The sequence below is a fragment of the Fundulus heteroclitus genome, unplaced genomic scaffold (genome assembly GCF_011125445.2).
Source record: "Fundulus heteroclitus isolate FHET01 unplaced genomic scaffold, MU-UCD_Fhet_4.1 scaffold_38, whole genome shotgun sequence".
NCBI lineage: Eukaryota > Metazoa > Chordata > Actinopteri > Cyprinodontiformes > Fundulidae > Fundulus > Fundulus heteroclitus.
The window spans coordinates 2,949,750-2,971,892 of NW_023396792.1; the positions used below are offsets into that span (position 1 = coordinate 2,949,750).

The 22,143-nt window shown below is 39.2% G+C and overlaps 1 protein-coding gene across 2 annotated transcripts in view; it reads right to left on the reverse strand.

Moving 5' to 3' along the window:
- Nucleotides 1-22,143, reverse strand: part of sbf2 (SET binding factor 2) — a 126,923-nt gene that overhangs the window by 102,550 nt on the left and 2,230 nt on the right. The window lies entirely within an intron of this gene.

Consider the following 22,143-nt stretch of genomic DNA (forward strand, 5'->3'; position numbering starts at 1 on the left):
CAGATATGTCAGTAGGAATGAACAATCTCAATATCAGCTGCTAGAGACATCAGAAAATATACACCAGAGCATCTTTACTTCGCTCAAACATTTGCCTTTCATCTGTAGGCGGCACATCTTGGACCAGCATGACCGGCATGAACAAGCAAGTCACTCATGAAACCATGTAAAACACTTTCATAAACTAATTTTACAACTAAGCACTTAAAGACCAAGGCACAGGGAAAACACCTGATAGTGTTTTCCCAAACAAACCGTAAATAGTTTGTTTCGTTTTCTTGGCTATTGGTGAGGAGTCCTACAAATAGGTGCCAAATATTATAATAAGATCAGTGGAACAAAAACGTCCGAAAATGTATTTAACATTTCACAATGAGATGCATCAGATGCAGCATTTAGAGAAAAACAACAACAACAATCTCTGCTCCTCATCTGCAGTTTGTACAGTCAATAAATCACTATTATCACTCAGGTGGAAGAATAAATGAAATCTAAAAGAAAATATGCAGCTGATAACTGAGTGTAGTTCTGGCCGATAAATCGATTTAATTGATAAATTCGAATCTATAATTTTTTTAAGATTTCATTTTTGGAAAATTGGGATTTTATTTTGCCATTGCACTCGTTGGGCTTCCATGAGGAGAACAGCATGTAATGATGAATATGTGTTAAGGAAAATATATTTTCAAAATATTGTTAAAAGGAAACTTTTTTTAATCATAATAAATGGCACTTTAATTTACTCATATACTTATTTTTTTAAGTTGGTTTTAAGCGACACAACTGAAGTGAAGCCTGTTTTTAGCTCATTGTGTAATACCAGTAGCAGCAAACATTTTGTTTGATTTTCATTGTTTACAATGGCAGGGCCACCGTCTGGTTTTACAAGCATGTGATGTATAGTTTCACTTTGATTTCAGCTCAACTACCAGATGAAATGTTTCACATAAAAGCAAGTTTTTCAAATAATTTCCTAACATTTTTTTTTTCTGTGAAATAAAAAGGACGGGATAATTATTTTTTAATTAATCGGATTTGGTATAATAAAATGAGCAATTTTATTTTTAAGCCATATCGCCCAGCCCCAACTGAGTGCTAAATAAATAAAGATTTTATTTCATCTTACAGCATCAACACCATCTTCAAGTAAGCCATTTAGAAAGAAAACAAGCTATTTAGTGGGAAATGTCGAAACCGCGCGCCTCTGACCGGCATCCTTGGGTTTTCTTGCGAACTCTTTTTATAAAAGTAACCCACTCCCTCTTAAGACCACGATTAAACGATATGGATGCAAATTTGATTTCACTTCTTCTCAACTTCGAGGAAGTTTGTTTTCAAGTATTTTAAGCTGCAAAGAGGAACTGTGAAATGCTATGACAGTAATGAACCTTAATCTGTTGATGGAGTACATTAAAACTAAAAGAAAAAAAAGAACAGCTGACAAAAGGTGCGGCTTTAAGCTGAAAGATGAATTACTAGGATTACTAGGATGAAATAACTTTATAATTGCACAAACGATCTGAGTATGTGCAAAAAAATATCACAAGGACAAACTAAACTACAGACAGTTCTGAAGGCTTTCTATTTCTAAGTAACGCAGCAGTAAACAATTACACCAACACGAACAAAATATTCAAGTACGCTAAATCATATTTTTGAGTCGGTGAGGACATGACAGGCTGGTGTGACTGAGGAAACCAAGATGTTCCACCCGGAAAGTGGTCGGAGGACGAAGACTTGGAACTAATGCGAAGCAGATCGTCAGACACACAAAAACAAAAAAACAAACAAAACCCACATCTTCATTCCCATCTCTTCAATCACAATCCCAACACTGATCTTTCCATTTCAATTTAAATAGCTGTTAAGCTTGGCTAGCATCGAAATAAAACATTAAATGGGCCTAGTCACATACTATGACCATAAAAAAACTCCACAAAAATGATGTATTCATCTTAATTAAACAATATTTGCCAAGCGTTCGCCCTGATAGTGTTTACTTATTCCTCATTGAACCTGAAAAGAATTTTGCACAGAGGCGATCAGGACACATAAACACTGCTGTGCCATATATTCCTGATATTTACCCATTTCTTTACCAGTTCTTGGTAAAACTGTGGTTGTTTGGCAGATTAATTCACAAAATTACGGGTTTAATAAACATGACTGAACATGATTAAATGTCTCTGCTCCACGTCCAGAGGACCTACTCAACTTTCTTTTTCTTTACGACTTTTTTTCTTACAACACACTTCCAATGATGATAACTAAAATAGTGCTGTGCCAACTCTTAATATACAAAAATAACTATATCAGTTGTGGTCCTAGCTGCTTTGATTTTTTTTTTAATACAATAATATGTAAATGAATATGTAAGATACTGGTATTCGCTTACGTAGGTTGTAAAATGTTAATCTCTACTAATTGCAATCCGCAGAGTAGAGACATTTAACATTTTTGGACTCATCGTGTTTAAAACCCGTTATTTCGTGAATTAATCTGCCAAATAACCACAGTTTTTCCAAGAGGTATAGGGAAAAGGAACAAAATGTTAATATTAGGAATATAAGTCAAAAGTCATATTTTAATTTGTTTTTTGTCATCGATGTGCGGTTGTACGGAGCGAGGCGAGACAGGGCATGCAAATCTTGGCAGGCATGCACCTTTCGGCATAAAATGGCCGTTGCTGACTCCCTGGGCTCCATTGCTTGTCGTCCTTGTTTACTCACTGTGCACAAATGCGCAATAACATACTTCCAGTCAAGTGGTCTTGTTATGGTAAATATACACAAAAGTGCTTTGTTTACTAAAAAAAAAGAAATAGCAAAAACAAAGTGTAAAACACAGAAATAAAATACAGGAAACCAACAGGATGCAATGATTTAATCGGAAAAGGTCTGTTTGCAACTATAGTGAGCTACGTGACCAGGCCCCTTTAAGTAACTAATTTATCAGCTCAAGAAAACTCAATCTTTTTTTTTTAATATATTTAGTGATGCTTCTGAACTTATTTGGCAGCAGCTTATATACAAGATAGAACATATAGCAAAGTGAAAATTATTAAAACAAAAACTCATCTGCTCAAATCTGAGTTACAGATGCTTAGAAATGCCACTGTCCGGTTATTCACTGAACTAAACTGGCAACTTATACAGACAATGCAATGCAGAGTTTTCTTTTTTTTTTTCTTCCTCCATGCAAAGTATCATGTTGTCCCTACAGCGTGAACAGTAAATACAGCTTTTAAACGTATGCTCAGCGACATGGGCAGGGATCCCCATCAGCTTCACGTTTAGCATCTCCCGACTTGGAGGCTTGAAATCTTTACCTCCAAATCGCCCCCCTCATTGATTCCCAAAGGACGGCATATGGCCAGGGCTTGCAAAACTCTTAAATCTAAATTACAAGTCGTAATTCATGTCAACATATCTATTTAGGGGTTGATGCATAACCGTAGCAATCCTATTTAGCAATCTTGAAGGCCAATATAAAAGGATATTTATCTAATCAGGGGGAAAAAAAAAATTCAGTGATTTCATCCTGATGTTATTTTAAACTTTTCTCCACTCTTTTGTCAGCTTGGACTTTTTGTTCGTTAGAACCAAAAAAAAAAAAAAAGGATCTGCTAATAAAACACAGACAGAAATTGCATACATGTGGCCGATAGAAGAATTTATTTAACCAGGATGACTAGATCTGTAAATGCATTTTGGTTTAAACAAACAATAAAACTCCAATTATGAATAACGACCGCGCTGAGTCTCAAACCGTAATTTAAAGATACGACATGTGACATTCGAGGAAAATTTGTAGCCTAAAGCTTTTTATTGGAACTAAATAAAAAAAGGCATTCAGATTTGTACTGGACGTGTAACAACGGCTTATATCAGGCAGTGAGAAGTCACAGGGGATAACGGCGTCAGAAAAAATAATATGAGAAGTGTAGCATTACTGGTAGTCTGAGTTTTAGTAAGCTATTTATGGTTCGACTGTAAAACACAATTTGGCCGGCTTTATACTATTTTAATGAGTTTGTGTATCTAGATTATTTGGAGGTTAGATGTCTCCATCCAGATAAATTGGGCCAATATTTGCCTTTTTTTTATTTATTTTTTATAAATATCAGCCATCATTTAATCAAAGCTGATCCAATGAAGGTGAATAAACCAATGAGGTGCATCTGGGACCAGCACTGAAGTCCAGTCCAACAGCTTCAAGCAGACCTCAGAGGACGGTCAGTAAGAAGTGCTGCCAGATGAATAAATCTTCAGCTAGGGAACAAATTCTTCATGAGCGACAAATTATGACTGACAGGTCTTAAACAGGAAATGGTGCCAATGTTATCATTTGTACCGGGGGAACCTGTGTCTTTGGTGTTCCTGTGCAAGACTGAGCAGGTCGCTGAACACGAGGCTTGTGAGTCACCTGAAAAAAGTCTCTACCCCAGCCAGATCATTTCTACACACAGCGCCTTCTTCCATGGAGGGAATTGGCTAAATTCTGAACCCAGGTAAAAAATGTAAAAAAAATTAAATACATAATAGATGCAAAAATACTTCTTGTGCAAATAAAACAATGAATAAATAATTTAATACAGAGACAACTAAACACATTGGCTATTGGATGCCAATTGCCATTTAAAAAACTAGAAGTGATTGTGACTGACCTCACAATCAAGGTAAACCTCGTGAAAACATCAATACGCCAAACTGCATCTCATGCAAACAGAAAGCTGTCTTCCAATATTACCTAATTTATGATAAAAGCACCACCAATCACTGCATTCAACTAACAAGAAGCAAGAATAATTTCCTGGTTTCTGGCTTCAAGTACCAACAAACAACCTGCGTATCCCTCCCTTATTGGTTGAGCTGTCAGTCAGCTGTGTTTAGTGATGGAAAAATAAGAGATTCATCCATTTTTTTTTTTTTTTTTTTTTGGTTTTGTCGAAAAAGAGAATTGTTGTTAAGAGGAACTGTAATATTAAACCATTATACATAGAAGGCACAGAAAGCTGTTGCTTTAAAGCCAACGGAGGGGATTTTTAAAAAGATTTAATTTCTACTAATGTATTACAAGCCAGTCTGAAAATGTGCTGCTGTACTGAACTCCTCAAACATAACTGGCTTTAGATAAAATTCAATCAATAAGTCTTAATCAGTAAGCTATTAAATAGCAAGAGTTATAGCAATATAACTGGTTGCAGGATTGCAGGAATTCTTGGATTATTTATTGTGATATTATCTTTCATTCTCTATCAACATCAATAACATAGCTGGCTATTAGTATGACCCTTAAGGTGCGTTCATACCAAACGCAACCGTTTACAAGTTATCTCTATGTAAAGGCACGATCGGGTGTGAACGGTCGGCAAAGAGAATTTTGAGTGACGTGAATGCCTCAAATTAGGCGAATAGAGCTGAATGGAAGTCTGCGATCTGGAGGGGGGGGGGGGGTGTGAAGTGCCTCCTTTAGGTTTAAAGAGACAGCATCAAAACGAGTTGCTCTCAGACCAAAGCATTGCAGTTCCACTTTACATAGACCACAACTGAATGACTTTAATGAGAAAATAAAAGAACTCGAAAGCCTGATATGTCCCCTTTAATTGTCCTTAATTCTCAAACCTGATGTATATCAACTAGTGGCTGAAATGCTAAAGCACATGCTAGGACAGGGGTCACCAACATGATGCCCGTGGGCACCATGTAGCCCCCAAGGACCATATGTAGTGCCCTCAAGCCTGTTCAAAAATAGCAAAACCCTCAAATGAGCTTAATATGAAATGCTATTTTATTCAGTTGCTCCTTCTTTTTAAATGGTACTTGTATTTACTTAGATTTAAAAGCATTAAAAACATGTTTATATTGCATGAAGTTAAGGTGAGTACTATAGACTCTTTAGTTCAAAAGGTCAGTACAGGAAGCCCTTCGTATGACACAGTACCGATGAAGTAGCTCTCAGTTTCAAAAAGGTTGCTGACCCCTGAGCTAATACATACCGAAGCGTAATGATGAAGGAGGCAAACTGTCAGCGCCAATTATCATCCTTCTCCTAATATTGTGCAGCCGTAGTTAATATTTCTAACAAGTGTTGTGTGTATGTCATTGTAAGATAACCAGCTGCAGATTGCCCGGATCATTTGCCAAATTAACGAGTTTGCATACATTTAGAAGGGCTGTATTTTTTATTTTTTTTAAATAAACATTTGCACAAATACCTGCTGGAAAAGACTACCCATGTGGTATTTTGTATAGGATCTGCCTTCTAAAAAAATGTCCATGTGTAACCTCGGCCTCTTGTCAAGGGTTTGTCAAGGCTGTTTAAATGTAGATTAGGAGGACACCCTGGTAACTGTCACATAATCAGTGTTAGCGCTGGATATTTGGCCACTGGGTGCTTCTTAGCGCTCATAACTCAGTACTAGACACGATTCAGCAAACTACCCATCAGACTCCTTATGAAGCCCCCACGTTCAAGTCTGAACAGAGATTAGATACGATGCACCCGGGACGTGGAGAGGATAAAAAGAGCAGCTACACATCAACAGAATGACACAAGGTCTTGGGATTGCAGCCACCCAGCACCACAGGCCTGCTGTCAACACGTTCTTGAAACCTAGACCCCTACATCAGAGGGTAAATCATCAATCACAACGAAGGCCTTAAGCTGGACATCCCCTTGGTCTAATACTGTACATACAGTCCTGTGCTCATGCTTTGGGTCAGCTCAAATATTTAGATTCACAAAGAAACATAAACCTAGGAGCAAAAACATCTCTTTTTTAGCAATAAGCTCAACCAGGCGGGCAAAAGATCGCCAACAAAGCTCTAAGATCAACATCCTTCAATCCCTCCGGCTTTAAATGAAGAGAAACCAGCCCAAAAGGCACAGAACAATTGTAGCTAAATCTTCAGGATAATTGAACAACTTACCAGTCAAAAGTTAGACAAAAAAAAACAACAACTATTTTGTTTCAATTAAGAAACAAAATTGATGCCAAATGTAAATTTAGCAAAGCTTCTAAGGAAACCTAAGAGATATTTTAGCTTTTTTACACAATTAGATGTTTGATCATCAAAAGATTTCGCAAACGAGACAAAGCTAACCTGACTAAACAAAAAAGGCCATTTTCAAATAATGAAATAATTAATTTATTAGGTGAAAATATAAGTATCCAAACCAACTTGGCCCTGAGCGAAAAAGTAAATGCCCCCTAACTTAAGACCTGGTGGTGGCACCATTGGTGGCAATGACTACAATCGATTGTTTGTGTTAACTGGTAAAAAGTCTTTTACATCGCTGTGAAGGAATTTAAATCCACTCTTCTTTGCACACATGCATTACTTCACTTGATTGCACAGGTTAGGCTTGAGATGTAGCCAGTGAGTTAAAACTCAAGAAAAGTGGGTGATCATTGGAAAATGCTAACAAATGACAAAAGCTACAAAACAATAAATAAACTGAAAAAAAAATCTGTATATAGTTTTTCACACCACTGAATTTCCTGTTTTTCCTCAGCAGAGTAGTCAAGTGGAACATGTTCAAACGCAACAGAGTGACGGCAGGACACCAATCTGTCTGACCATTACATGTTTTAGGTCTCCTCTAATTAAAAACATGTGGACTGAGTGCTCCCCGTTCTAATTTTCAACCACAGATGAAACTAAATGACAAAATTCCTCACATTCCACAACCCTGCACTGGTGTATTAAAACAAGCCCCGCTGTCAAACACTAGCCCCACGATAACTATAAAGAACCCCCATAAGCGAGGATAATGGAATCCAGGCCTGAAAAAGAAGCCTGCTAATTTACACGTCCGCCAGCACGAAACAAAAGGGAGAGAAGTTTATCTATTACTCATAGGGCAGAATGTACAGAAACAGAAACAAGAATGAAACTTGTCCAGGGACATAACAGATGCTTAAAAGAAAAAAATATATATTTCCAGTTTAATAGGATGTGCAAGGGTTCGGCACATTTAAGCAGCCTAACATTAGATTTAAAAAAGTATATATTGATTTTTTTTTTAAATAAGATTTGTTCCTATTTTTATTTTTAGTGTATAAATGCATCAGCCAACAGCAACTACTTTGAGGCACCTGACTTAAATTAAAAATCTTTGCTTAGTCAAATCATTTTGTAATTTCCTTATTTCCTGTTGAATTCAAAGCTAGTATTTTTTTCCTCAATATGCCTGTGGCACATATTGTTTTTTGTTCTTTTTTATGTGTTCTTAGAAAGGAAATCCCTGGAAACCGGTATTGACGTAGAAAAGCTGTCATTTTTGATTCTTGTTAGGTTGGAATGTCTGTTGGCGTTTTTTTGAAAACGTCTCTGACAGGTGCGTCTGATCGCTGCTCTCATTTTCTGACTTGGACAAAGTGGAGGAAGTCAGCATTCTGACCTACAGAACAAGTCGAGACACAAACACACACACACACACCTGTGCGCACACAGTTATTTGACCCAGATTGAATGAACCTGATAATTTATTTCGGAATTGCGTGATGTGGCATATTTTCGACCGCAAGTGAAAACCTCACAGAGGAGAAGTTATTAGTCTTTTTTGATTAGAGCAGATGTTTCTCCTCCCGGTAAAAGAAAACGTTCAGTTTATCTTCCTGATTTATCTAACCGCTGTTGCAGCTGATTAAATCAGCCAACACTCCTTCTTCACCACGAATGGACAGGTCACCAATGGACTCTGCCAGTTTACGTAATACAGACGTCAGCCTCTCAGCTGATTTTGGCCCCGTTATGAACAGGTGGACTACGCTGGAACAAACTCACAGGTATTCCGTCTCTTCTGATTTTATAGAATATTAAAATTGGTTGACCATGAAGAGAGAGAAAATCCATCAAAAGAGGAATCTGCATTAATTTATTACTGGCACTGATTTAGCAACTAGTTCTGTTGGAGTTTCTGGTTCTGAAAAACCAGAAAAACCAAATCTGTTTTTTTCATGCTGATGAAAAAAACAAAACAAAAGGTTTAAATTATTCAATTTAGAACTAAGAGAAATTGTTAGCATGTGAAACAAGTGGCTCTGTGTGTCAATCTAAACAGTGAATAACATTTAAAATCCTCCTTGGTGTGTGGGGAAACCCAGTTTGGACTCATGGGTAAAGGCGATCAGGAAACCAAACCGATTGTCCACTAAATGATATGCAAAGGGTGAAGCAGAGGATAGTTTGCATGGCAAAATGGTGCTGAAGTTCAACTGGCTGGTGACGTCATAAATACCAGGAAGCCTTATGACTTCAAAACATGACTGCAGGTTAAATATGTAAAAACCAGGACGTGCCCAAGTCAAATGTGTGAAGAAAAGCCAAACCCATCAGAGGGAGTCCACTGAGATTGCATTCTGAGATGATTATCCAGATCTAGATATCGTTGCACAGAGAAGCCATCAGTACATTGAAAAGGTCAGGCTGGCCTTGGATTACTCCTCTTTCAGCAGCCTGAATGTCATATTCCACTTGTAAAAATCATTACGACTAGAACGTTCCCTGCCATGAACTTTGGATTAATTTGCATTATGACAAACATCCTCATGTTGTGGTTGTTCTGCACCTTATCGACAGATGTGACTCCAGTAAAAAGGAGCCAGCGGACTTTCCCTTCATTTCAGACTTTCGCCCAAAAGAAAGAGGAAGGAACTGCTCCATTGTGATCTCATCGTATCGTACAAAAAAAAAGCCTTAATCCAAACAATAAGCTGCCAAAAGGTGAAATGAAAAAAAGATGGAGGCCAGAGATCCAATGTGTAAAAAAAGGTAGTGAAACAACTCCATATCTCATAGGCATTCAAGGCTCTTCCATGTTGGAAATCCACTCATCCAGGTGGAATTTTACAGGAATCTCAGGTCCTTTTTTGTCCATTTTGAAAGCATAAATACAAACGATGGCAATGAGTTCAAGGCTGATATCTTAACAAAGGTCAGGCTTTACCTATGGAATAAATAAACACAAACTGGGAGAAAGGATAAAATGAAGAACGGATGAATGCTAGAGAATAACTATTTTTTCAGTCTAAGTAAGTGAAACGTTACTTTTCCAGACTGTAAAGGAACTCTAATAATTATTTACATAACCTTAGTTGACCAAAGACAACCAGTATGTGATGAAATAATCCTGAAACTAATCTCTAATGTTCAAATAAAATAATGAAAGTTTAAAATAAAAATTATATTTTTATCAATAAACAATAATGAATAATTTAATTATTTATTTGAGACAATCCAGTGAAATTAACACATACAAACATCACATGATTACTGTATATGTATAATTTAGTGATTAGGTGTGAAAAAGGGTATGAAGAAGTGAAACTTATTTAATCCTACCCCTTCTTCTTCTAACAGTCATGAGCACCAACAATCTTCCTGATTCCCACTTTATTTACAGCATGAGTCCATCCTACTCAAAGTCTGTTAAGTAAGCAAATAAATCAATACACTGTACATTATAAACAAATATACACAAACATGTGCCCATAGCTCACACAACCATAACCACTGCAAAAGTATACACCCATGTGCAGTGGCTCAGAGTACCCATAGGTGTTCACTACCCTTCTTCCATCTCAGATATTTTAAGTAAACCAGTAATAATGTTAATATCTAAAGAAACTCCCAACTGAAAACACAGAACCTCAACCTTTGTCCCATATTGAGCCCTGAGGATTTAACAATGGTTTAACTTAGCAAGGAAGTTTTCCTAGTTAAGAGCCGAAGAACGTTTGCTTCCCAATCTATGTCTACTCCCAGTTTATCGTTTAAATAATGCCACATCTGTGGCACTACATAAGTTAGAAGCTCCAATTTTTTTTCCAACAGTAATGTTGCAATTCAATAATCCCTTACAAGTACTTTGGTGTTTACAAAAATCTGACCAATAATTGCTGTTTATTTGTTTCCCCCAGTCTTACAGACAAGATGAGGAGCGCTGTTATACAGGGGAAGCTCAAAGTGGAGCCGCTGCTTCTCCGCATCGAAGGGTCAATTGAGGAGGTTCAGGCATCCGAGGCGGATTCCCCCTGGGTGCCTCCCTTTGGGGGGGTTTCTGGGTGATTCCCACTAAGAGGAAACCCTGAGGAAGACCCAGAGCATGCTGGAGGGACTATGGCTGTGTAAATGCAAATTGTAACTGGAATGTACCCATCTAAACAAATTAACGGAGACGAGACAAAAGTCTCGTTTGCAGAGGATCGTTGTCATGTAAAGAGGGCCTAATTTATCCCGTCTGGACCTGTTGCCCCCATGACCCAATCTCACAACGATGGACAGTTTTCCAAGATCAATGCTTGAAATTATAAATTATTTAAATGCCATCAAAGCAGTCACAACAAAAATGAACACAAATAGCTTTTTTTCAATCAATTTACCATGACGTTCAGGAGGCTCATATTTCGTGAAGAAATTGGAACATGAAGTTTTCCTCTTTTTAAGCGCTGTCGTCAGTCTTAACCACCGTCTCCCATGTTGTTACTCCTGCCACATGACGTTGCTTTTCCACTTTTATTTCTTTGTAAACCCTGCAGACTTGCAGCAGCCTAATCAGCTGATGGCAGAACAGTAAGCTGCTTGTGTGAAGTATATACACAACATGAACAAGGTTAGCCTTGATAAACTAGTATTTCATGGAAAAGCTATCCTATTTCAGTAATTGGTTTCGAAAACTGAAACTCATCGCTCATCATCAATTCAATAAATGCTGACTAATGAATTCCAAGGATTATTTTTGTTCATTTTGAGAGTTATGGCTTACAGCTAATTTAAAAACCACTCACCGGCACCCTCCACAAAGAGGGGGGTAACAAAAGCTGCAAAAGAAGCAGGCAGGAACCACGTATATACGAGGGACAATGTGCATCTCTCTCTCTCAGCTTTGTGCGTTTGATCATTGTCTTGCTAAAACATAAAACCTTGTTTCAGCTTCATCATCTCAGTTGATGGCGGTAGATTTTAATCAACAATGTGTGCGTACATTTGTGCATTCATCCTTAAATTACATGAACTCTGCCAATCGGGCATTTTGAGCCGAGATACAAACTATGAAGTCCCTATCACCAAATATCACTGTTGGTAAGGCGTTTCTGGGGCGCCTTTTGACCTCCAAACAGGGTGTATATTGTGTCGTCCGAAAAGTTTGTTTTTTTTGTCTGATCTGATCAGACTTTATTCCCCCAGTATTTTACAGGCTTGTCTAAAGGTTCAGTTAATTTTACCAGGCCCCAGATTACTTATGTAATCTTCTTACAAAATACGCCGCTGCTTATTCACTTCCTTCGGAAAGTTCAGGTTATGTTAGTTGTTCCACGTACCAGATTAAAAACAAAGGGGCAGCGAGCCTTTCTGTCCGTGGCACCAAGGCTGTGGAGCAGTCTGCCTCTGCAGCTTCGTTTAGTTGACTCTGTGGACTCTTAAGAACCAGTTTGTTTTTTTGTTTTTTTAAACAGGCCTTTTCTTGAATGTTTATTTTTGTTGTGATTTTATCTTACTTTTATTCTTCTATTTTTATTGTTTTGTTGGTTTTCTGTACAGTGCTTTATGACTGTTTTATTTGTGAAAGGCACTTAATATATACACTTTACTTACTTAACTTTAAAGATGGGCTCACTTAATTTTTCTCTTGCAATGGAGTCTTTCGTGGTGAGCGAGCACACAGGCCACGGCTACTGAAAGCATTAGTTCTCTTTTCTTTGAAATGTCATTACCTGCTAAATCTGGGTCCTCCTGAAGCTCTCATCACGTAGCCCCTAGGCTCTTGGACAACTCAACTAAATTTGCAATCCTCCATCTGCACCCTTGCACGGATCACCTGGTCATGGCCTGTTAATAGAGTAACGGTTTTCTTTCAGATTTCACTGGGACTCAGTTTAGAAACTCATCAGTAAGCGATGGCATCAGGATTTCTGTGCAACAATAAGTCTCACTTGTTTTTTTTTTTAGAACAGATTTTTATAGACTATAAATTAGGACAGAACCCAATATTAATTTGGAATTACTGGCAGGATTGCTTTTTAAGTACTGACAGGTTACAGCGGGTGTCATGACCTTTGTTATGTTTTCGCAGCTCCATCTCTTCACGTGTTGGATACTTTCCCCCCTTGTCCTTTTCACGCTTTTACACATTTGCAACTAAGCAATTATACTTTGAGCAAATATCTGAGGTTTACACGGCTACATTCTCGCCTAGAAACATCCTAAAAGTTAATTTGGTGTGTAACATATCAAACGCTAATCGGCTTTCGTCGCTCTCTTCTGCCATTGGCACTTCTGCTTGAACAATCTGTTTCGACCTGCAATGAATTCTGGGATAGTGAGGACAACAAAGGTTACACTGGACGACTCCTTCAAATCTGGGGAAAAGAAGGATGCATTTTATGGCCGCATAAAGACAAGATTTTATTGAAAACTAACCCTTACTGTTAAACAAGTGTCCCCATTCATATTCGAGGCACTGAGAGCCTGAATGGAGGATACCTAAATGATTAGCTAACACTAGTCTAGACAGATGCTCAGCAAATGCAGGCGGCATACAGTGACACTGAAATAACAATATATTTGCAATATATTGTGTAGCCCTAATTTCTGGTCTGATTTCTTTGCATGTGGGAACTGCATGGGTCGTTATTTATGTCCTGTCTGGATTTCATGCCGCATACAACAAAGAAATACATTTACTTGGAAAATTGGTAATGTGTTCGGTACTTATTTTACCCAACTTTCTCCACCTCAACAATAATAAAATGGATGCTGTGGTATTTGGGAGATCAGATCTTTCCGACACCATTTTTGGGCCATTCTGGCTCCTCTGTCAGATTTCCTGGGATATTATTCTTTGACAGCTCCGTTAAAAATCACAAAGCAAATCAGTTCAGGTGTTAAGATGATCTTTTTTCTTACCACGACTTCTTGCTAAAGTAAAGTATTTTGTTCCTAGGGATTTAAAAAAAAGATTGATCCATTTTTTTATATCAACTTGCCTAGATAATTGTAATTCCCTTCATGTCGTTTTTTTGACCAGTCATACCTTCACCGCTTGCAGCCCGTACAAGACGCTGCTGCTCGCCTGTTAACAGAAAGAACAAAACGGGAACAGGTAACTCCAGCACTAGCTTCACTTTACTGGCTTCCTGTTCGTTACAGGATTGATTTTAAAATTTATGACATCTTTTTAAAGGGTCTTAATGGTCTTGCCCCATCATATTTAAAGGATTTCATACTCAGGTCAAGCAACCAGTTGCTCTTAGATGCTCTTGCTGTGCAGCACTTTGATGCAGCTTGTTTATAGTAAAGTGGCATAGATGAAAATAAAGTTGACATCCACGCTGTACGTATATGTGTGTAGCAGCAAAAAAGATTTACTTTTTGAGTTGCAAATACAGAATTAAATGACCTTTTCAGTGATATTCTAATTCATTAAGATGGGCCCGGGGGGCATTTTTCTCATGGACAAACCTCACATACACAAGTGCACTCTCGCAAACACCTATAGTTGCTTGGATTCAGGTACTTACAGATGCACTTCAATACAGAAAACCCCTATTGTTATCTTTAGCAGTCACTTTATTTTTTTTTTTATTAAATAATACTGTATATTCTTCAGTGATGGTATCAAAGCATTGCTTGTTTGTACCTCTAATACTTTATCGTTTGGTTTTGCTGTTCTTTTTATTATCTCTCTTTGCAGGTGTTGAAGCAGACTCAGAGGATGTTGTATTGCTCTCTCCTCTTTCACCTTTTCTCCCTTTTAGCATTTTGTCTCACCCGTGTCCCTCTTTTACCTGTTTCAGTGTCCATTGAACATGAAATAGTCCCAGCATAAATTCTAATAATGCTTCTATACAAATCAAGCGGAGCACTATGGCAAAAGCAGTAAGGCTCCACTTGTGATAGTAAAGTTTGTTGGGCTCTTTCTGGCAGTAAGACAACAATTCTTATTACCACATTGCCTGACAGGACACAAAAAATAAAAAATAAAGATGTACCAAATATCAACATGGTCCTCAGTACTAATTCCTACCGGGTCATGACAACGTTGTGGTCACTACCTTCTGTGTCGGTACAGAAGTTTTTTTAAATCCTTTTGTTCCAAAACCCAGACATGAATTCCCCCACAGGAAACAGTCTTCAGTAAAGTCCTCATAAACCCTTCTTTCATTCTCTCATCCTGCAGGAGTGAGTGGAACCTTCATGAATTTTTTTCACCCTCAGACATTTCAGCTCCCCTTTTTAGTAACCGCTGTGAAGTTAGTTTGAGGTTGAATATGGGATATCCGCGCTCCGAGGCTTCTGCAGTGACTGCCTCCCGTTCGAGCCGATACAGGGAGCCTGGTCTGGAGCTGCCGTCTGCTCGATGCTCCGACTTCCTCCTCTCAAGTCAGACGGTGCATCAGCTGGGGGGGTGAAGCGGAGGGGGAAGGCTGTTTGCTTGATGGTGTGCTCTGATTGGAGAATACGAACTACGTAGAAAGACAATCTATTTTCTGATCTGACCCTTTTTGAGCAAAGAAACAAAGCTGACCGCCCCTGACAAGGTCCTTTGGTAACTGCTCTCGACGTTCACACGGCCTCATCGGTGCACAACAGACCATAATATACCCCCAAAACATCAAAATGCTAATGTTAAATGAAGGGCAGTCATCTGACACTTACATGTAGGGGTGCCGGCAGGAATTTTGGGCCCCATGACAAAAAAAAAACAAAAAACACACACATATTTTATATATATATATATATATATATATATATATATATATATATATATATATATATATATATATATATATATATATATATATATATATATATATTGTTCATTAAGAATTTACACGTATGGTCTAACAAATTCTGAATCTGCTATTACAAATTGAACTACAAAGTTAAAATCGTCCGATAATCAATCACTGACCTGTCCATGTGTTGTTGACTTGTATCCATTAACAAGAGGTCTACACTCTATGCACATGGCAAGACAGAGAAGAGCCCATTAGCAAGGTAAGATAAAGGTCACCAAAACGTTGGTTAGCCTTGTATTTTCTTCTAAGCCACAGCAGGATTGGTTCGTTTCTTAGTTAGAAGTAGGGTCACTTAAAACTTGCAAGGACATCAGAGAAATGCATCTATTAATGTACCGGGGCAACAAGCTGAAATAAGTCTGCAAATTACAAAAAGCTAAAGACTTGAGTTTCCCTCGAGAGGGTTGCACAATTTATCTGAAGTGGTTAAAACCTTGTCTAATAAGCACAGAGAAAGGCCCACCATAACCATGTTTATGCTATTACTGATAAAAAACAAGACAAAATAGACAACTCTGTTTAAATATAATAATTTAGACAGCCAACAATAACAAAAAGGCAGCACTTCATGAACTAATGTCTGAAATATTGAGCCTCCAGCTGTTACAAGAGCTCCGACTCGATGTTACCGTGCCCTGTTTACTTTGTTAGATCGTTTAACAAAGTTTAAAACTTTGCAATTTAATATGTGGCTTTTGGCCATCATTACATGGCTTTAAGACATCGTCGTTAAAATGTTAGCAGACGTCGGCCCTTTGTTAAGCTTCGGGTATTTTCTCAACGTTAAAGCCCAAAAGTATCAGCTTGTCTCGCTGTGGAAGAGGAATTTCTTGAAGCAATCAGCGGAGGCTGCAATAAATATCCAATTATTTCATCAGGTCTACGTGATGCAGCTAAGCGGAGAAGGGAGCAGAATTAAACAGACTATTTATTATGTCAGAACGAAGCCAACGGACTGTGAGTCAAACATGACTGAAACTAATAACACAAAGGATACGGGTCATAAAACCACGGAGCGGATCAACGGGAGCTTGAATCCAGGGTTTAGACATTAAAACAAGCCACAAAAGCACTAATGTAATTAAGATGTGTCCACAATAATCACGTCAAGACGAAACAAGCGAGCAAAAGCAGCAGAGGAAAGCACGAACCGTGAACTTTTCATTTGAAGAAGGTTGCTTTTTTAGCAAAAGCACTTCCTCCGTGGGTGTGCCATGTTAGCCAGCAGGGCAGCAGACAGCAACGCTCTTTGAGAAGGTTGAACAGAAAGTCGATTCATGCCAGTTTTGGAGGGCGAGACCTTGCATGAACTCACTCTCGGTACGACCATTACAATAACGCTCTGAGCAGCAGTTGCTGGTTCGCAACCGGATTGGGAGACGACACCGAGGACGTCTTGCAGACTGGCACCTTAGCAGGTACACAGCAGGATGACAGGAGCTGCAGCTGGGACGCCGTTTGCTCATTTGAAACTTGCCTTTCATAATATTTTTGCAAGGTCAGACCAGAAAATCCCAAACCATGAAGTCCCACAGAGCAGACCGTCCACAGCATCTGTGAAATGCATTTAAAGAGCAGTTTGATTCAATAAAACGGTGCTGATTTCCTTCTAATAAACTGTTAGAAAAGCACAGAGTCAGATCTTTCTTTTATTAGGAAAATTACAATTTTGAGGAAACAGTCTGCCAGATTGTATAAAAAGAAAAAGTTGAAATAGCTCCCTGCTGTAAAAAGGGGAAAATACAGAGTACAGTGTGGGCTCAGGACAGAATAAAGTGTTTTCCAGCATTTTTTTGTGAAAGCCGTTCCAAGTGGGAAGCACACTGCTCTGATTTCACCCCACCAGTCATATTCCTCTGTATTCTGGTCGCCACAGCATTTTATTTAGCATATCTGACGTGATGCCAAACAGAGTTTCATTGCACCTGTTTTGCACAAAGACAATAAAAAGATTCCTCTTCCAATTCTTCTGGAGTCACAAACTGGATTTATGCTCCATCCATAAAGGGATAAGGATCAGGATCCCTTCACACTTTTACTACCGCTGCCTCACTTCCTCCGTTAGCATAACCAGCCATCTCTTCTGTGTGTGCCTTTATTCTTACTCCCACAACCTCCTGTGGCAGGTGGAGAGAGTCCCCGTCGCCACAGAAGGTGTGCACCGTTACTTCTGGCTGGAGGCAGATTGCAAGCTTAAGTTTTATTCACGGCGATCTAACTGTGAGGATTGGGCCAAGCCGAAGAAGCCAGGACGGGGCAGCAGGCTCGGCGAGGGGCCACGTACAGACTCCTGGTTTGAGTTAACGGGTGAATTCTTCTAGTCGACCAACCGTGCATCACTGAAACGTGCAGGACTTCAATGAGGCATGCATTTTAAATCCTAAAAGTTATCTGATGCTTGACGGGAAAAGCATCTTTGCAGCCTTGAGGCTAAGCGGCAACTACTTTGAAAAATATATGATAACAGTAAACAGACTCAGATCCAGTAGGAAGGTAGGGAACGCCACTATCCATCCTAGAAAGGAGGCAGGGAACGCCACTATCCATCCTAGAAAGGAGGCAGGGAACGCCACTATCCATCCTAGAAAGGAGGCAGGGAACGCCACTATCCATCCTAGAAAGGAGGCAGGGAACGCCACTATCCATCCTAGAAAGGAGACAGGGAACGCTACTACCCATCCTAGAAATGAGGCAGGGAACGCTACTATCATCCTAGAAAGGAGGCAGGGAACGCCACATTCCATCCTAGAAAGGAGGCAGGGAACGCTACTATCCATCCTAGAAAGGAGACAGGGAACGCTACTACCCATCCTAGTAAGGAGGCAGGGAACGCTACTACCCATCCTAGTAAGGAGGCAGGGAACGCTACAATTTATCCTAGTAAGGAGGCAGGGAACGCTACAATCTATCCTGGTAAGGAGGCAGGGAACGCTACTATCCATCCAAGAAAGGAGGCATTGAACGCTACTATCCACCCTAGAAAGGATGCAGGGAACTCTACTATCCATCCTAGATGAGATTCATATCCTTCATTACCTTCGATCTGTGATGGTTAAACTTCACTAACTTGATCTTTAGTTAAGAGAACGGAGAGGATAAAAATCAACATGCCTGCCACTTTCTTAGACTGTCTACAGTTGAATCTACAGAGCCTTGCATAAGTACTCCTCCCCCTTTCATAATTGGTGAAATGAAGTCCACCTGTGTCACATGATCTTTCCGTATAACACACCTTTTCTGAAAGTAAACAGACATCAGACCATGAAGACCAAGGAGCTCTTCAAACAAGGCAGGACAATTAGCTCTACCGTCTTCAGATGGAAAGCGCATGGTACCGCAACAAATCTGTCAAGAGAGGACCGTCACAGAAGTCACAGACCGAGCAAGGAGGGCATTAATCAGAGGGCAGCACAGAGACCAAAGCTGGGCTTAATGGAAGCATGGCGAGAAAAAAATCCCATTAATAAGTATTAAAAATATGTCTGGCTCAAATGCAACACATTCCATCACCTTAAGCACACCATAACAACAGTGAAACATGGTGGTGGCAGCGTCTTACTGTGGGGATATTTTTCAGCAGCAGGGACTGTGAAACTGATCTGAGTCGAGGGAAAGATGGATGGTGCTAAATACTGGGACACTCTTGACCAAAACCTGTCAGCCTTCCTGTGATGTGAACCTGGGACGGAGGTTGACCTTCCAGCAGGACAATGAGCCGGAGCATCCTGCCAAAGCAACACATTTAAATGTGTTGGGATGGCCTAGTCAAAGTCCAGTCTGTGGTTAGACTCGAAGACTGCTGTTCGCAGGAAAAAACATCCAGCAAGAAAGAGCCGGAACGGTTTGGCTTTGAGAAATGGGCAAAAAATACCAGAGGAAAGATGTCTAGAGCTCCTAGAGCCTTATCCAAAGAGACTCGCAGCTGGAATTGCTGCAGAAGGTGGCTATGCAAAGTGCTGACTGTGTTTTTATGCACGCTGATGTTCTCTTTTATTTTTTATTTTTGTTGTTTGCTTGAAAATAACCTAAAACAAATACATCTTCAAAGTTGTAGGCGTGTTCTGTAGACGAAACGATGCAAAACTCTCCATTGTGCTTCCAGCTTGTGAGACAACAAAACAGGAAACATGCCCAGGGGTGGTGAATACTTTTGCAGGACGCCGTAGTTTTCTGGTAAGACCAGGAACAATATGTCCCTTAAGGACATGTTTATTTACCAAGTGGATGCAGGGATGCACACAGCCAATGAAAGATACTGTTTAGCCATCGTGGGCAGAAGAGCGAGGTGATTCAATTGCTCTGGAGGCCAGAGCAGACATGGAGCTGGACGGCTGCCACGGCAAATTAACCGAATATCTTCACTTTCTGCAGACATTAATAGTGCATCCTAAAAAAAAGGCACATGAGAGGCAACAAACAGCAAAGGTTTCAGCTATCTAAAACAAAGAGAGACAATTTATCAAAAGTGGACCCTTACATGAAAACTGTGCCAAAAGAAAACAAAAACTAAAAGTTTTCATCTATTTATCTATGAATGATTAGACAAGTGAGCAAAGCTGCTTCCTGCCTTGGATGAAAGGAATGTGAGACTGCACTTGAGGCATACCGAGTAAGCGCAAGCATGAGGGGCTTCCTGTCCCCCTGCAGAACACCAGAACAGACGGCAAAGCTTCGGGATAAGTATTGTCTTTTGTTGCAGCAGCGCAACGCTGCAACCAGCACTCTTCAGCAGAAATAACGAAAAACAAATCAAGGGAGCCTCCAGAAAGTTTTTACAGGGGTGACCAGATTAGGGGGTTAGATGGTTTGTCCATCCATCGTCTGTACCCACTTATCTGTGCAGGGTTACAGGTATGGCTGTGCATAAAGATCGATACAAAGATTAATATCAATGTTTTTAAAAACCATTTAATATCAATATTCTGGCTTTCAACATCTATATACCTCCCAACCCCTAGGGGGCGTTATTACAGTGCACCATTAATGCTCACTCGTCCCTAAAAATCAGACGTTTGGGCACATTTTGGGTTTCTGTGATACGTTAAATGCGTTGAACCAAATGCACTTTATTTTCCTGATAATATATCAGCGTTCAATAAACTGAACATAAATATAATATTTGGCTGGTTTTGTTGATTGAATGTACTGTAACATAATTTGAAAGTAACAAATTTGGATATTGGAGTCAAATCAAATCAAGCTGAGCTATATCCACCACTGCACAGTTGGTTTGTTTAATGCCATGTCTTGGCAACAAGGTGCAGTAAACAATATTATACACTCAGTTTCTGGAGTACAGTAGGTGCTCAGAACCGGCACAGACAGAGCTTAAGATACTAAATAAAGTTGTTTTTTTAATTGTTGATAAATCATGAAATGACACAATGCTGAAGTTGGATCCAGATGAGAATTAAAGGGCAATTTAGGACTGTCCGCTGTCGCTCTGCGCTCATCCAGGAGGAGTGGATGCTACAAGACTCGACGCACTCTGCTGGGACTTCTCAGATTTAATTTTTTTTTTAACCAATTTGAATAATAAACTGAACTTGACTGTATTATTCTATGACTAGGATCAATTTGAATGTGTGTCCTTGACTTGTAAAAACAAGCTGAATTGATCTGAACTCTTTGGCATCAAGGGAGGCCCAACTAAAATCTGTCACAGCCAGACTTGAAAATTTGGGATCTGAGGAGCTGAAAGGTTGAAAACAATAGGAGTTGCCATATTTTGCTTGGTTTATAAACCAGAGCCAAACGAACAACTCTAGGTCCAGTTTAAAATCCTGATATGAGGTCAAAAAAAAAAAAAAAAGAGCAAAACGTAGTTCTTTTTTGTTTTTTTAAACGCATGCGTTACCGGATGTTTGCTAAATATAGGCTATTTATTTCTATCTTTGGGGAAACGAAATAAGATCAGGGGAAATACTTATCTAGGCTTGAAAAACAATACAAATCTAATTCCATGTTTTCTAGACTTTTAAAGACTGCGTAAAAAAAAAAAAAGCTGTACAGATCACAAAGCAAACTGAAAGCATCGTACTGACAGCTGTGACAAATAAAGTAGAGGGGAACGTGTGTGTTTACTTCAATTGATATCCACCATCACCCCATTTAAAAACATCACAATGCAATGACTTCTTTCATACTGTCAAGCCCTACACCCCCCCCCCCCCCCCCCCCCCCCCTCACATTAGAGGTCACAAGTTTCAATTAGTGGCTTTTTGATACCTTTTTATTGTGATCATTACAATTTAAATCTAACACTGACATCTACGGTAAAACTAATGATAAATTTGTTATAAATTATATTAGTTTTAAAGAACAATTGGAGCAAG